Genomic DNA, 14864 nt, shown 5'->3' on the forward strand with positions numbered 1-14864 from the left:
TTTCTCATTCAGTTCTCACAAGAGCCCCCACGGATGAGATAGTGCTACCACTTCCAGGGAAGACTTGAGGCTCAGAGCCTGTTAGTTACTTGCCTGTGGTCACAAACTCCATGAGGGGTTAGACGGTTCAAGATCAGACGTGACTGCATCAGTCAGCATGCGACAGGCTGGTGCTACAGTAACAAATAAGCCCACAGACCCCAGTGACTTAGGGCAAAGCGGCAGAGGCTTATTTCTTGCTGCGCCAGAGGCTGGTGGGTTTGGCCATCCATTCAGGCTCCCCCACTGTCTTCGTCTTGTGACTGTGCCAACCTCAACTTCAGTCCACAGTCTTCAAGGTCACTGGCAAAGGGACGAGGGGGTGGAGATGACTCACTAGTTCTTAACTTGGAGTCCACACCCATCACTTCCACTCACAGGCTACTGGCCAACGTGATCTACCCATGTGAACTGCCGGGGAGGCTGGGAATGTGGGGGACCATCTGGGATAGCAGAGGAGCAGTATGTTCACCCATGTCTTCCTCGACGTCATGGACATCGGGGAGCTGACTGGTGAGAGGGCCCCAGAGTCCTGAGGGTGCCTGGGTGGAGCACTCCCTTCTGCAGGCTCAGCAAAATGCAGACAGGTCAGCCCAGAGCCTAGGGAGGGGCCCCAGAGACAGGGGGTAGTGGAATCAAGGCTGTTCAGCCCAGTCTTCATCCATGCCTTCTGTTATCACAAGGGCTGGTGTGCAGACTAGGAGCTTGGTGTATCTGGGTGGCTGCTTCTGTCACCTTTGTGTGGCTCCTACTGTGCAAGATGGCCCGTCCCAGTGTAGACACCCCAGCGATGGCATGAGCAGCTGTCTCCTGGGGGAAGGGAGCTTTTCCTGGCAGCTGCCTCAGCAAGTCCACAGAACTACTCAGGGAGATGCTAAGAGTAATTTGGGCATCAGGGAAAGCACACTGGGAAGAGAGGGTGGGTTTTGCCAGTGAAGCCAGGCCACTCCCATTCTTGCAGGCAACATGGCAGTAGTGGCTACACACGGGGTCCCGCATCCCTGTTATCAGGTCTGTACACTGGGGGACCTGGGCAAAATCGATGTGTCTCAAGCTTCGACACCGAAGGATGCCACTCGCCCAAAGTCACAAAAAGTTCCCTAAGCCCAGGAACGCAGTCTGTTTCTTCTCTTTGGAATTCCAAACTACAAGCACAGTACCAGGTACAGAGAAGACTCTTAAAACTTGTGTTGGTTGACCATGTGGGCCTTTGGGAATTCATTCTATTTATACAGAATGAAAGGGGCTTCCCTGGTGGTCCAGTGGTTGAGACTCCACCTGTGAATGCGGGGGACACAGGTTCGACCCCTGGTCCGGGAAGAGCCCAAGGGCTGCAACCACTGCCCCATGCTCCCTACAGCTCATGCTTTGCAACAAGAGAAGCCACTGTGGTCGCGAATCGGCGCCCCACAGAGAAGATCGCCCCCGCTTGCCGCAGCTAGACAAAGCCCACGAGCAGCAACGAAGACCCCGTTCCACCAAAAATAAATATTACTTACTTAGTTAAAAGAATAGAAGGAAAGTTAATATGCATTAGGTACTTCCCGGGGTGGCTCAGATGCTAAAGAGTCTGCCTGCAATGCAGGAGACCTGGGTTCAATCCCTGGGCTGGGAAGATCCACTGGAAAAGGAAATGGCAACCCACTGCAGTACTCTTGCCTGGAAAACCCCATGGACGGAGGAGCCGTAGCACGCCAGGCTTCTCCGTCCATGGGGTTGCAAAGGGTCAGACACAACTGAGCGACTTCACTTTAACAGATAGTAAGTGCCTCTCAAACTCCAGTCTGTTTGCAGTTTGCAAGATGAAACTTACCTGCTATGCAGTTCTGGGAGATAGGTACCCTTCCTGGCATGTACGTTTTAAAGATAAACAACTCTGAGATGTAAACCAGCTTGCCCAGGTACACGCAGCTCCTCAGCAGTGGAGCCTGAATGTAAAGCAGGTGGTCAGGCTCTGAGCCTGTACTTGGAACCCCTAAGCTCCTCGCAGTGTCTCCCGAAATAGCTGTCCAACACCCTCGAGACCCTCTATACCGTGGGGGTATAGAGAGGACAAACTCGTGGAGATGATTTATACTGGGAATGAAATGAGTCATTGCTGAGACTTATTTGTGCTCCATCTCCCACCAAAGCTGTGGGGACAAGGGATTCACAGTTTTGTTCTAAAGCAGGCATGTTAAGCTTCCCTGGTGATTCAGATGGTAAAGCGTCTGGCTGCAATGCGGGAGACCCAGGTTTGATCCCTGGGTCGGGACGATCCCTTGGAGAAGGAAATGGCAACCCACTCCAGTACTCTTGCCTGGAAAATTTCATGGACGGAGGAGCCTGCTGGGTTACAGTCCACGGGGTCGCAAAGAGTCGGACACAACTGAGCGACTTCACTCACTCACTCACTCAAGCGTGTTAGAGGTGAACCTGGTGGGCTGATTCATCCCAGAAGAGCCAGCCCTGTTCAGGGAATGGCTGGGGCTGCCAGAAGGTTAATTTTCACCTTGGGCCAGATTGCTGACCAGACTGAGCTGGAGGGGTGCAGCAGGACTGGGGCAGCTCCAAAAAGAGAAGATGGTCACACCAGCTGGGTCCTGAGGGCATAATAGAAGCCTTCCAGAAAGAGAGAGCAGGGGGAGACCCGACGCCCTTCGCGCGGCGGCTGTGGCCCACCCCATTCCTCTCTGATTCCGTCTCGGCCCTTTGCAGGGTCCACATCCCCCACTTCGCCTTCAAATACCTGGGCTTTTTGAGAAGACTTCTTTGGTCTTCTTCCTACAAATCACAGGCATGCCGCTCCTCGCTGATGCGAGCCACCGCTCTCTTTTCTTTCTCCTCCCCCAGACCCACATAGCCACCTGTCTTCTGCATATTTTCTCTGCTATGGCCCTTCAACTTCCACAGACCCAAACCAAATCCTTCATTTTCCTTCCTTGCTTCTGCTCTTAGGGACTCCGTTGGCCTCTCTTGTCTGCAAAACAGACGTGCAAGGCAGCTTCCCTGGGGTTCCCCGTCTCTCACCCACCACAGCCACCCTGATGTCCCCACACCCTGTCCATTCTGCCTCTGTAACATGGGTACTTCAATTACAAAGAGAATTTTTTTTAATTTGATTATTTTTTATTGGCGGCACTGGGTCTTTGTGGCTGTGTGCGGGCTTTCTCTGGTTGCAGTGAGCAGGGGCTGCTCACTGGTTGCGGTGCGTCGGCTTCTCATTGCTGGTAATCGCGCACCATGGCAAAAGCATCACATGCCACTGGATGGTATAATTTAAAACGGTTACTTACGTATAATCTGGATTTCACTGAAGTTAAAAAAATAAATACAGAAATCATTTAAAATAGTCATCAATAATTGTTTTCCTATATTTTCTCATTTGATAAGTCCTAGGAAGAGGGCAGAACATGAGTTAATAACCCCTTTTTATGCATGTGGAACAGGGTGTGGGTATACAAGTTTGCTTGGCATCTAAGAGGGTCTTGGCAGGAGGAGGAAGATCAGAGCAGGATTCCCTGATTGTCTGTCTGGCTTTCTGGGAGCCTCTGGGGCCTTGTGGGAACTTACCAGGTGGCGCTAGTGATAAAGAAGCCACCTGCCAATGCAGGAGACATGGGTTCGATCCCTGGGTTGGAAAGATCCCCTGGAGGAGGAGATGGCACCATGCTCCAGTATCCTTGCCTGGAAAATTCCACAGGCAGAGGAGCCCGGCGGGATGCAGTCCACGGGGTCGCAGAGTCAGACACGGCTGAGCAACTGAGCACACACACACAGTAGGGGCTTGTGTCTGCAGAGCTGGGCCCATGGCCAGAGATTAAGGAGACAGGATCTCCCTCTGGGTGGAGTCTCTGGGCAGCCCTCCAGCCCCGTGTCCTCAGAGTGTAAGGGATTCCTCTCGAAGCCCTGAAGGAAGGCGGCCAGGTCACACACTCTCCACAATCAGGCCTCTGTGATGGGGGACGGGAAGGAGCAGGGAGGGCTCGTCAGGACCAGGAACAATGAGAGAGAAAACTGGCTTTGCAGGGTTTCGTTTGAATTTCCTAAAGAAATTGGAGCCCGGTGGATTGTTCCAGAAATAGAGCTGTGACTCCAGGCATGTCCTGGAAATGCGACTTCTTGTCCCCACACGTGGCTTCCCCTTACCAGCTGAACTTTCTGAATCAAGGTGGAAAACGCAAGCGCAGCCTCTCCAGGTCATCGCTGAGTCAACTGTGGAATTTTCTCTGTCCTGACGCACGTAGGCACAGCTGAGAGCGGGAAGCTTAGAAAGAGCCGGGTTGCTCAGGCAATGCCTCTGGTCAGATTCATACTCCTGGGGCTCTGAGTCCCTGGGAAACCAGGTTGCCCCATGACCCAGGCCCAGTCCCAGCCCCGCCCCCGACCTCCAGCTCTGCAGCCTCCTGGCAGGGCTGCCATGCATCGCCTCTGGGCCGCTGGAAAGTCATGAGCTGGCCTCTCAGCTTTGTCTGGAGCATCCATCGCCCCCTGCCTCCTGGCGTCCGCATCTCGTGTCTCACCAGGCTTCCAGAGCCCCCAGGATGACCTCTGCTCTCAGAGGAACATGCTTACACCACAGCAAATTGCTTCTTTGCCTTCCTGTCCACCTCGCCCCCTGGGCAGCTCTTGGTCAGGGGCAGGCAGAGGGCTCCTCGTGTTCTCACTGTGCCTGGCAGGTGCTTGGTCAGTGCTGGCTGAATGGAAGAATGCTGGTGGGATGGGTGGGCAGTGAAATGGCAGAGATGAAGCAGAAGGTGGAGGATGGGTGAGAAGTGAGAATGTAGGAGAGCCCTCCCTGAATCATTCCCGACCCACTGGAGACCCCATAGGATCCCCCTGTCTCTCCCTTGACCCTGGTCCTCTTGGCTATAAAGTAAAAGGCCTTGGGGGTCCGGATCCCAGAAGTTCTCCCCTAATCTGACCCTCGATGAGACTCAGAGCCCACGGCATACTGAGGGATGCACGGGGCTGTCCCAAGGCCAAAGACTCAGGTTGGCAGAGTTGTGGACCAAGACACACCACCTGGAAGGATCCACCTGGGATGGAGAGGGGATGGACAGAACAGGGGGACACTTTGTGCTAAGATCAGGGGCCCCCAGGAATATTGTGCAGTATTCCAGATCCTGGAATAGGGTCTAAATTGTCACCAAATCGTATCTGACTCTCTGTAATCCTGTGGACTACAACACACCAGGCTTCCTGGTCCTTCACTATCTCCCAGAGTTTGCACAAACTCATGTCCATTGAGTCAGTGATGCCATCCAACCATCTCATCCTCTGTCCCTCCCTTCTCCTTTTGCCTTCAGTCTTTCCCAGCATCAGGGTCTTATCCAATGAGATTCTTTTTGCTTATACGTTCACGTCCACAATCACGCGTCACAATACTTGCATAGAGCCAGGAGGAGAGGCCACCAGCTCCACATATAGGGACACGCAGTGACTCACTGAGGCCCCACAGCACATCACTTTCCTTCTTTAGGCTTGGACGTCTCTGTTCATGTGCACAATGGATCCAAGTGAAGGCATTCATTAAGGACCAGGACCCAGGACCCTCTGTGTAAGTGACCTGTCCTGACAGCTTCAGTGCAACCCAGTGATGGCTGAGTGGGAATGGAAAACAGGGACTGGCCTGGCACCAAGCCTGCTCCCTCCCACCCTCCTGCCCTCCCTGCCCAAGCAAGCTGTCAACTGGAAACTCTTCCTCCCGTGAATTCAGCCAGCGTTCCTGTAGGACCCAAGCTCCTTGTCCGCCTCTCCAGCCTCTGCCACTGCATCAGCCCTTCTGCCCTTTTCTCTGCCGCCTGCCCTCCTGCGCCCACATCTCACCCCACCCCACGCCCACTCCCAGCCCCACAGCTCCTACGTCTGCTTCTCCTCCAAGCCCACACCCTGGATATCCCTTCCTCTGGGGTCCTTTCCTGTAAGACTAACTCCTTCCCAGTCCTCATGTTTATTTTCCAGCCAGAGCTGGTGTTTTCTGTCCTCTGCCCCCCCAGGGATAACAACGGGACCCTAATTAGCATGCAGGGCAGCTTGCTAACACAGTGTGTTTCCCCGCCACTTCTCACACCCCTCACCACACAGTTCACAGGGGCTTTAGCTTTCTAGGGGCTTCCCTGACAGCTCAGTTGGTAAAGAATCCGCCTGCAATGCAGGAGACACCAGTCCGATTCGTGGGTCAGGAAGATCCGCTGGAGAAGGGGTAGGCTGACCACTCCAGTATTCTTGCCTAGAGAATTCCAAAGACTGTATATTCCATGGGGTCGCAAAGAGTCAGACAGGACTGACTTTCACTTTCACGTTTTAGCTTTCTGTACTGTCCCACACTTAGTTGATTCTATAATAAATATAACCATAGCCAGTGTTTATTGGGTGCAGACTATGGACTAGATGCTATATGGGTGTCCCTCGTGGATAAATTCATTGAACATTCGTATCTACAGGCAGGGTTGCTGCTGGAAAGTTACTCGTAGAGACAGTCTTGACTCTTCCTGCAGCAATGCCATCTGCAATGTAGACAACATCATTATCATTGTCACCACTGTCTTTGTCATCATCATTAGCCCCATTTTATAAATGAAGAACGAGAGACACAGAGGGCTTCAGTAACTTGCCCAAAGTCACAGAGCTAATAAATGACAGAGCCAGGATTTGAATTGGCCCTTTGACTCCAAGTTCAATTAATGACTCTTAATTATGACATTCTGCTGTTTTCTACTATGTTGGGCTGCCAACATTTGAGTTTGGGGTGTTGAAGAACTAATGGGTTAGATGTCTTTAGGAAGAGCAAGAATGATGCTTTTGAACTGTGGTGTTGGAGAAGACTCTTGAGAGTCCCTTGGACTGCAAGGAGATCAAGTCAGTCAATCCTAAAGGAAATCAGTCCTGAATATTCATTGGAAGGCCTGGTGCTGAAGCTGAAACTCCAATTCTTGGGCCACCCGATGTGAAGAGCTGACTTATTGGAAAAGACCTTCACGCTGGGAAAGATTGAGGGCAGGAGGAGAAGGGGATGACAGAGGATGGGATGGTTGATGGCATCTTTGACTCAATGCACATGAGTTTGAACAAACTCTGGGAACTGGTGATGGACAGGAAAACCTGTTGTGCTATAGTCCATGGGACTGCAGTCAGACTTGACTTGGTGACTAGAAGACAACAAATAACAATAAGATGTTTCAGGTACAGTGTTAACCAAAGCCAATGGATGTAAATCAAGATGGTGCCCCTTCCAGACCCATAGAGTCTATGATGAATTGATATTGCTCTGGTTCTCTGACTCCCATCCTTCCCCCAACCTGCCCACAGGACTGAAGTGCCTCCTGCTGATATAGCAAAAATCTGACCCTGTCTCGTAGGGCCAATTTCTTAATCTCGCCGAGCCTCGATGTCTTCATACGTAAAATGTGGAAAAGAATTGTGTCTTCCTCATAATTTGCTCAGGAATGGAAAGATGTGCGGTCTAAGAATTGCCTAATATGGTGCCACGAACATTGTGAGAGCTCGAGAAATGGTAAAAGAAGCCTAACGTGTTTTGATAAACATGGTGAACTGTAGAGTGTAGACGCTGTTCCTTTGTCAGCTCTGCTTGTGGCCCAGAGGGCTGACCCCTGCAAACTACACTTCCCAGGCTCACTTGCCAGTGACTTCCAGCTGGGTTCAGCCAACAGGAGGCACTGGTAGGGGATGGAGGAGGGGAAGAAGGAGGAAGCTATGCTGTTTGTCCCTCTGCTTCCAGCAGCATCTTTGCAGAGGCAAAATGCCCTCTCTGGTCTCAGCCACAGCGAGGAAGTCCCTGCCAGGGTGCCAGCTCCAGGGGGCAGCATCAACCCCTGGGCCCTGGGAATAGCCCCTCCTTTTTATGCCTCAGCCCCAGGAAGGAACGCTTCCTCCTATTGCCAACCTCCAGGAGGCCTCAAAGTCCCCTGTGAGTAGAGTTCACCAGAATTAAGAAATGAAAATACAGCAAGCCCAGTTAAAAATGTGCATTTCAGATAAACAATACATCTTTTTTTTTTTTTTAGTATAAGTAAGTTTTCCTTAATATCACATGAAACATACTTATATGGAGAAAAAAATCTTGTTTACCTAAAATTTAAATGTAACTGGCCGTCATGTATTTTATCTGGCAGCCTTGTATGTGAGGCCTCCCAAATCTTCCTACACTGTTTTACCCAGCAGTCTGCATTAAATGTCCTCTACTAAACTTCCTGGTAAGGGCTCTTTCATTGCTATATCCTGCTTGATTTGAATGCTGAATCCTGCATGACCCAGGGGCACATTTCTGGAATTCTGAAGTTGCTGCCTTACCCTAGCCTTCCATTCCTCTTCCAGCTCCCCAGGAGTTCAAAGAAGACTGAATTCAAAACTAACATTAATTCAGCATCTCTAGATGCCAAGCACTCAGAAACTTGGCAGAGATAAAAACACTTTGCTATCTTAATTGCTGGCATCAGAACACATCCCATATGTGTTGTTTACGAAAACACCTTAACAAGCCACTCAGGGTGGAATCAGAGACCCCGAGGGCAGAGACTAGGACAATAAAAGCCTTGGCTAATGGGATGTTTGGGCTTCCCAGGTGACTCAGTGGTAAAGAATTGGCCTGCTGTGCAGGAAATGTAAGAGACACGAGTTTGCTCCCTGGGTTGAAAAGATTGTCTGGAGTAGGAAATGGCAACCCACTCCAGTATTCTTGCCTGGGAAACCCCATGGACAGAGGATCTTGGTGGGCTACAGTCCATGGGGTCGCAAAGAGTCAGAAATAACTGAGCATGCACATAATAGGATGCTTAGGAAAAGCCTTAAGCATCTGGGAGACCTGGGAAGGGAGATCTGCTCTATTACCGAAGCGCAAAGCACCCCCAAACCTGATGAGGGAAAACCACAGTTTTATTATGCTCATGAATTCTGTGGGTCAGAAAGTGGGGTGGAGCACAGAAAAGTGGCTGAAGACTCGGCTGAATGGGCTGTCTCAACATCAGGTAGCCGAGAACATCAAAAGGCACCTCTGCTCCCCGACTTGGGACCGGTGCAGCCTCAGCTGGGGCTGGCGACCAGAGCCAGCGTCACAGCGTCTCCATGTGGGCAGGGCTTCTGTACACTATGGTGGCCCCAGGGGAGCTGGATCTCTTACATATCAGTGCAGGTTGCTAAAAGCAGGCGTCCAAGGGGACAAGGCAGAAGCTGCATTGCCTATAAGGTCCTGGACTCAGAGGTCACGAAGATGACTTCCCTCTTGTATCAGGATGAAGCAGTTACAGACAGACCTGCTCAGAGTCAAGAGGGCATGGAGAGAGACCTCACCTCTCGACCGGAGGATGGTGAGTCACAGAGTTGAAGGGAGTGCAAAAGATGGTGTTGCAATGCTTTGGGGATAAAAGCACAATCTGCCCCAAGGACAGAGAAGGGAGGAGGAAGAGGGGAAAGGCAACCAGGAAAGGGCCTGGCAGTGAGAATAGCGTATAGAGAGATACGGCAGGGAGGGTACCTGGGCGGTAAAAATGGGTTGTTGACTTCATTTGGTTGCTGCATGCATTGCCCTGGGATGAATGTCGTCCTCTGTCCCCCTCTAACTTTAGTCAAGTATCCTGTACCCACAAACACCCTGGGCTGGTGTGTGTGTGTGTGTGTGCACAGAAGAGACGGGGTTCCATGCTTGACTTATCAAATTGAATACGAGGAAATGAAGACACTCAGACTTAAATAGGCCAGTGGAAAGGGGAGCAAAATGCCAAAACTCTGAACCCTTGAGCCCAAGTCCATGAGAATTTGCAAAAGCTTGAGGTGGGCATTGGATTTCCATAGAGTGTTTAGAAAGCAGAGTCAGGGCAGCTTGACAACTCATAATATCCGACAACTCAACATAAATACAACTCATGTATTTATTTATCCCCAAAAAGCTTAGTTTGTGCACCTACATTGTGTCAGAGACCCTATGTCCAGAGCTGAGACAACAGGCACCAGGACAGCCGGTGACCCTGTGCTCCTGGAGCTGACCTTTCAGTGAGATAGGCAATCAGCAAGGAAGCAGATACAAAAATGTCAGGGTTGACCAACAACCCCAAATCTCAGCAGCTTAGAACAATGGGACTTTCTTTCTTACTCATGGAGAAATCTGGAGTGGGTGTTTATCAGGGCTCCTCCGATTAGCAGGTGAAGTCTTCACTAGCATGTGACCCCTATATCCCCATCTGCCAGGACCTCCTAGTCCTCACTGGATGCTCTGTACTTGGCCTTACAGCCGGGGACAGAGAGAGCAGCGAGGATCATGCAGGAGGTTTGTATAACTGAGTGATGTAACCAAGGGCATCACTCCCACACACGTGCCACTGGCGGCAAAGACGGTCATGTGACCATGCCTCACTGCAAGGGAGGCGGGCAGTGTGGTCCAGCTCGGTGCTCAGGAGGAGGAGGAACATGACACGTGTGATGAAGGAAAGAAGCATGGTGCTCAGACGGGGAGGAAGTGCGGGACACGACTCTGATCTGCCCTAAGAGATGGGATCTGGGCTAAGTGCCAAAGGCGAGAGACAGTGGCTCACTTAGCTGGGGAAGACTGTGCTGGAGAGATGGGGAAAACTGTGCTGGAGGGTTAGGGAAGACAGACAAATCCCAGAAGTGGGTTTGATGTATTTAAGGAAACGGAAGCGGGCTGGTGGGGATGATTTGGGTCAAGAGGAGAGAGGTGGGCAGGGGTTGGACAACATGGTTCCTGGAGATTTTGGGAGAGAGCTTGATCTTAATCTAAGTGCTTCTGGAAGCTTCTGGAGCATGTCAGGTAGGGGATGCCAGAATCCAAGTTGTTCTTCAGAGATCTTATCCTTATTCCAAAGTCCAAGGAGACCTTTACGGGTGTCTGAGTGATCTGAACTGAAGTTCGCCATTTCCAGTCTTCACAACAGCTTTGGGGAGGGGATGGCATTGGTGTTTCATTAACAGAGAGTCAGAGGCAGGAGTAATTTGTCCAGTTATTCTTGACCTTGGCATGGCCAAGTCTGGTTCCAAAGTCAAGGCTGAGAGAGGAGCCCTGGCTGAAAATAGAAGCCAGAGCTGCATCGGCATCCAAGGGTGAGAATGTGCCCAGAGGCGGTGATGCCTGGCAGCATGAGTGTCACCCCCCAGAACAAGCTGCACCTTGTCACCCTGAGGGAGGGCTCCTCCCAGCCCTGGCACACAATCCCTTAAGCAAGAAAATTCTGGGATGCCTCTGTGTGTGGGTCAGTGGGAAGCCTGATGTCCTTAGGACAATGTGATTATTGCAAAGAGAGTACAAACCCACTGTTGATATTTGTTGCTGTTTTGGTTACTAAGTCAAGCCTGACTCTTTGCAACCCTGAGGACTGTAGGCTCCTCTGTCCATGGGATTTCCCAGGCAATGATACTGGAGTGGGTTGCTGTTTCCTTCTCCAGGGAATCTTCCAGACCCAGGGATCGAACCCATGTTTCCTACATTGACAGGCAGGTTCTTTACCACTGAACCACTAGGGAAGCCCACTGTTCACCCCCCCAGTAATGGCCCCCTCCCCAATGAGGTCCACATGCTGGCAACCAGAATCTGGGAACACGTTACCTTATATGAGAGGGACTTTGCAAATGTGATTAAGTTAAGGACCTTGAGATGGAAACACCATCCTGCATCATCCAGCTGGCTTCAGGTGGTCACAAGGGTGGTCCTGAGAAGAAGGAGGCAGGAGGGACGGAGTCCCAGATGGAGATGTGGGCCGCAGGGTGATGTGGGCTCTGATTTGAGAAATGTTGGGCAGTCTCAAGCTGATGATTCTCGCCTCGAGCCTCCAGAAGAAACACAGTCCCATTTTGGACATCTGAGCCCCCAGAACTGTAATAAAACCAAGTCCCGTTGCTTTAAGCCCCTGTTAATTTGATTGCCTTGTGTTCAGTCAAGTCTGACTCTTTGCAACCCCATGGACTATAGCCTGGCAGGCTTCTCTATCCTTGGAATTCTCCAGGCCAGAATACAGGAGTGCGTTGCCATTTCCTCCTCCAGGGGATCTTCCCAACTCAGAGATCGAACCTGCCTCTCTTGTATCTCCTGCATTGGCAGGCAGGTTCTTCACCACTGCACCACGTGGGAAGCTTAAGCTCCTGTTTGTGGCACTTTTTCACAGCAGTCACAGTAAACTCATACACCCATCAGCTAAGACAGAGCCCTGGGGACTTTAGAAGATTCCAGAATTTCGTTCCAGTTTCTGTTGTTTGCTTTTCTTGACAGTCATTTCCCTTCCCACTTAACTGTTTCTCTGCAGGTATTATTCATGAAAACTTTGAAGACCTGTGATTTTACCAGTGAATGTGGGATTCCCTGGTGGCTCAGGTGGTAAAGAATCTGCCTGCAATGCAGGACACCTGGGTTTGATCCCTGGGTCAGAAAGATCCCCTGGAGGAGGGCATGGCAACCCACTCCAGTATTCTTGCCTGGAGAATCCCATAGACAGAGAAGTCTGCAGGGCTAAAGTCCATGGGGTCGCAAAGAGTCAGACATGACTGAGCGACTAAGCACAGCAGGTTGAATGTTTGTGTCTTTAACTTGGAGCCAGTGTGAGGGCCAGGTCAGAGATGGCAGTTGAGGCCCCAGGACCAGCGGGAGGAGAGACAGCCAGGGAGGCTGAGCAGCTGGCAGGCCTGGAAAGCAGGGCTTGGTTAATCAGTAAGGCTCTTGTTTGTCTGCCTCGGCCTTTTGATGACTTAGCACCCTTGGCCAATGTATGAGGGTTGGCGATATCAGCATTTAATAAAATGTAATGAGTAACCCAGGTCCCGAGGCTTCCATATCTGCCTTTTTTAAACACAGTTCACTGGGCCCAGTCTCCCTGGGGACTTTGTTCATTATTCAGTGGCTAAGTTGTGTCCAGGCTGGGGGCAAACCGACATGGTTGAGAACATGTGGCTTCCTGTGGGGCTGAGCTCCTGGGACCTGAGCTGGTCTCAGGTTCTGGGTCCAGCTTTTCTTACCTGCCCCTGCGACGGACGTGCCTGTGTGCATTCAACTAGTGCTTGCTGTTGCGGTTCAGTCTCTCAGTCGTGTCCGACTCTTTGCGACCCCATGGACTGCAGCTCGCCAGGCCTCCCTGTCCACCACCAGCTCCCGGAGTTCACTCAGACTCATGTCCATTGAGTTGGTGATGCCATCCAACCACCTCATCCTCTGTCGTCCCCTTCTCCTCCTGCCTTCAATCTTTCCCAGCATCAGGGACTTTTCACTTGAGTCAGCTCTTCGCATCAGGTGGCCAAAGTATTGGAGTTTCCGCCTCAGCATTAGTCCTTCCAATGAACACTTAGGGTTATTCCTTTAGGACTGACCGGTCATTAACCATGAGCTCTACTGCCTGTGCTGAGGAGTATGAGACAGGATAGAAGGCCAAGAGATGAGGGCATTTGGGGCACCTAATAAGCGCCTCAGTCCCCGGATATCACCCAAGGTGGCTTGAGTTTGCTGTCAGGGCCTCTCAGAGAGGCACGTCCCACTGGTGAGGGGCATTGTCCAGGCAGACGTGGCACAGGAAGTGCCCACTCCAGTGGTGCTGGGCTTGGGCTCTGTGCGCCAGGCATTAGGCGGCCCGAGGCGAGAGCCAGGTTTGAGCATGCCGGTGGTATGTCCTCAAGCCTGTGACTCTGTCTCCCAGCCTCAGTCTCCTTGGGTGTAAAATGAGGAGAGTGAGTCATGCCCGCATTAGAAGGACTCAGGGAGGTGATGGACAGAATGCTGTGCCCTGGGTGGCTGGCATATATATAGCAGGTGCTTAGCAGAGGTGGAGTCTCTTCTCTCCTATCAACTCCACAGACCTCACCCCACACTCTCAGAGCCTCCCAAAAATGGAAAACCTCATTCTATATGGCAGGGAGCTCCTCATGGCTGGAAGCGTTCCAGGAGAGGTTGGACTTTCACACATGAAATATTAAGAAAAGACTGAGGGAATTCCCTGGAGGTCCAGTGGTTAGAACTTGGTGCTTTCATTGTCGTGGCCCCAGGTTCAAGCCCTGGTGAGGAAACTACGATCTTGCAAGCTATGCAGCACAGCCAAAAAAAAAAAGAATTACTGTTTCATTTAACTCTTAAATATATTTTCCTCTGAGAGGCCACCTGTTGAAAAGACTTTCTCCTTATTAATCTGCATCTCAACATTTAACCCAACGTTCAATCATTTTGTCTTTTGTTGGGGACATTTGTTCATTCATTCAACATGTGTCATTAGGTAACTTCCTATTTGCCAGGACTGAAGATCACATAGTAAGAAAACGTTTCCTAAAAATAAAAATTCTTTGCCATCACAAAGCTTACAGGTGGGACAGAAAGATACTACATTACTGTACTAATTGTTCTTGGTTTTCCCCCATCAAACCGTGAGCCCATGAAGATCAGGATTCAGTGGGTCCTCCCAGGACAGACAGAGTACAGAAGCTCACGAGATCCTAAAAGCCGGTTGTTAAAGATGCAGGAATCTTGCCAACCAGTTAAGCCATCAGTAGCTTGAAATGGTTGATGGTGGGCGTGTTTACAGCACAGCATTTGGGAAAAGCTACATATCAGGGCCTTTCTCTTCTTTTGCAAAGTGTGGTTTATCAGCACGGCCTCTTGCCCTCTGTACCAGGGGGCCCGGACACAGTGAGAACTCATGAAGTACTTCCTCTAATTGATGAGCACTCAAAATCCATTTCTTTGAAAGAAGCGTGGTCTTGCGCCCATTTTTCAGATGAGGAAACTGAGCTTGAAGAGGTTCAGTAATTTGCTCAAGGTCATACAACCTGTGAGTGGGGAAGCTGGACTTCAGACTCAGGTCTCGGGCTCCCATTCTGAGCAGTCAGGTCTTCTGGGGGAAAGAGGA

The 14864-nt window shown here is 51.0% G+C and overlaps 1 long non-coding RNA gene across 1 annotated transcript; it reads right to left on the reverse strand.

The window, feature by feature from the left end:
- Window positions 1-3125: 3125 nt before the first annotated feature.
- LOC138445689 (uncharacterized) lies at window positions 3126-4346 on the reverse strand. Its single transcript, XR_011258965.1, has 3 exons — window positions 4168-4346; window positions 3592-3971; window positions 3126-3331 (listed from the first exon to the last, which is right to left on the reverse strand). It is a non-coding gene; the product is annotated as an uncharacterized lncRNA (long non-coding RNA).
- Between the last annotated feature and the right edge of the window lie 10518 nt (window positions 4347-14864).

The sequence above is a fragment of the Ovis canadensis genome, chromosome 9, assembly GCF_042477335.2.
Source record: "Ovis canadensis isolate MfBH-ARS-UI-01 breed Bighorn chromosome 9, ARS-UI_OviCan_v2, whole genome shotgun sequence".
NCBI lineage: Eukaryota > Metazoa > Chordata > Mammalia > Artiodactyla > Bovidae > Ovis > Ovis canadensis.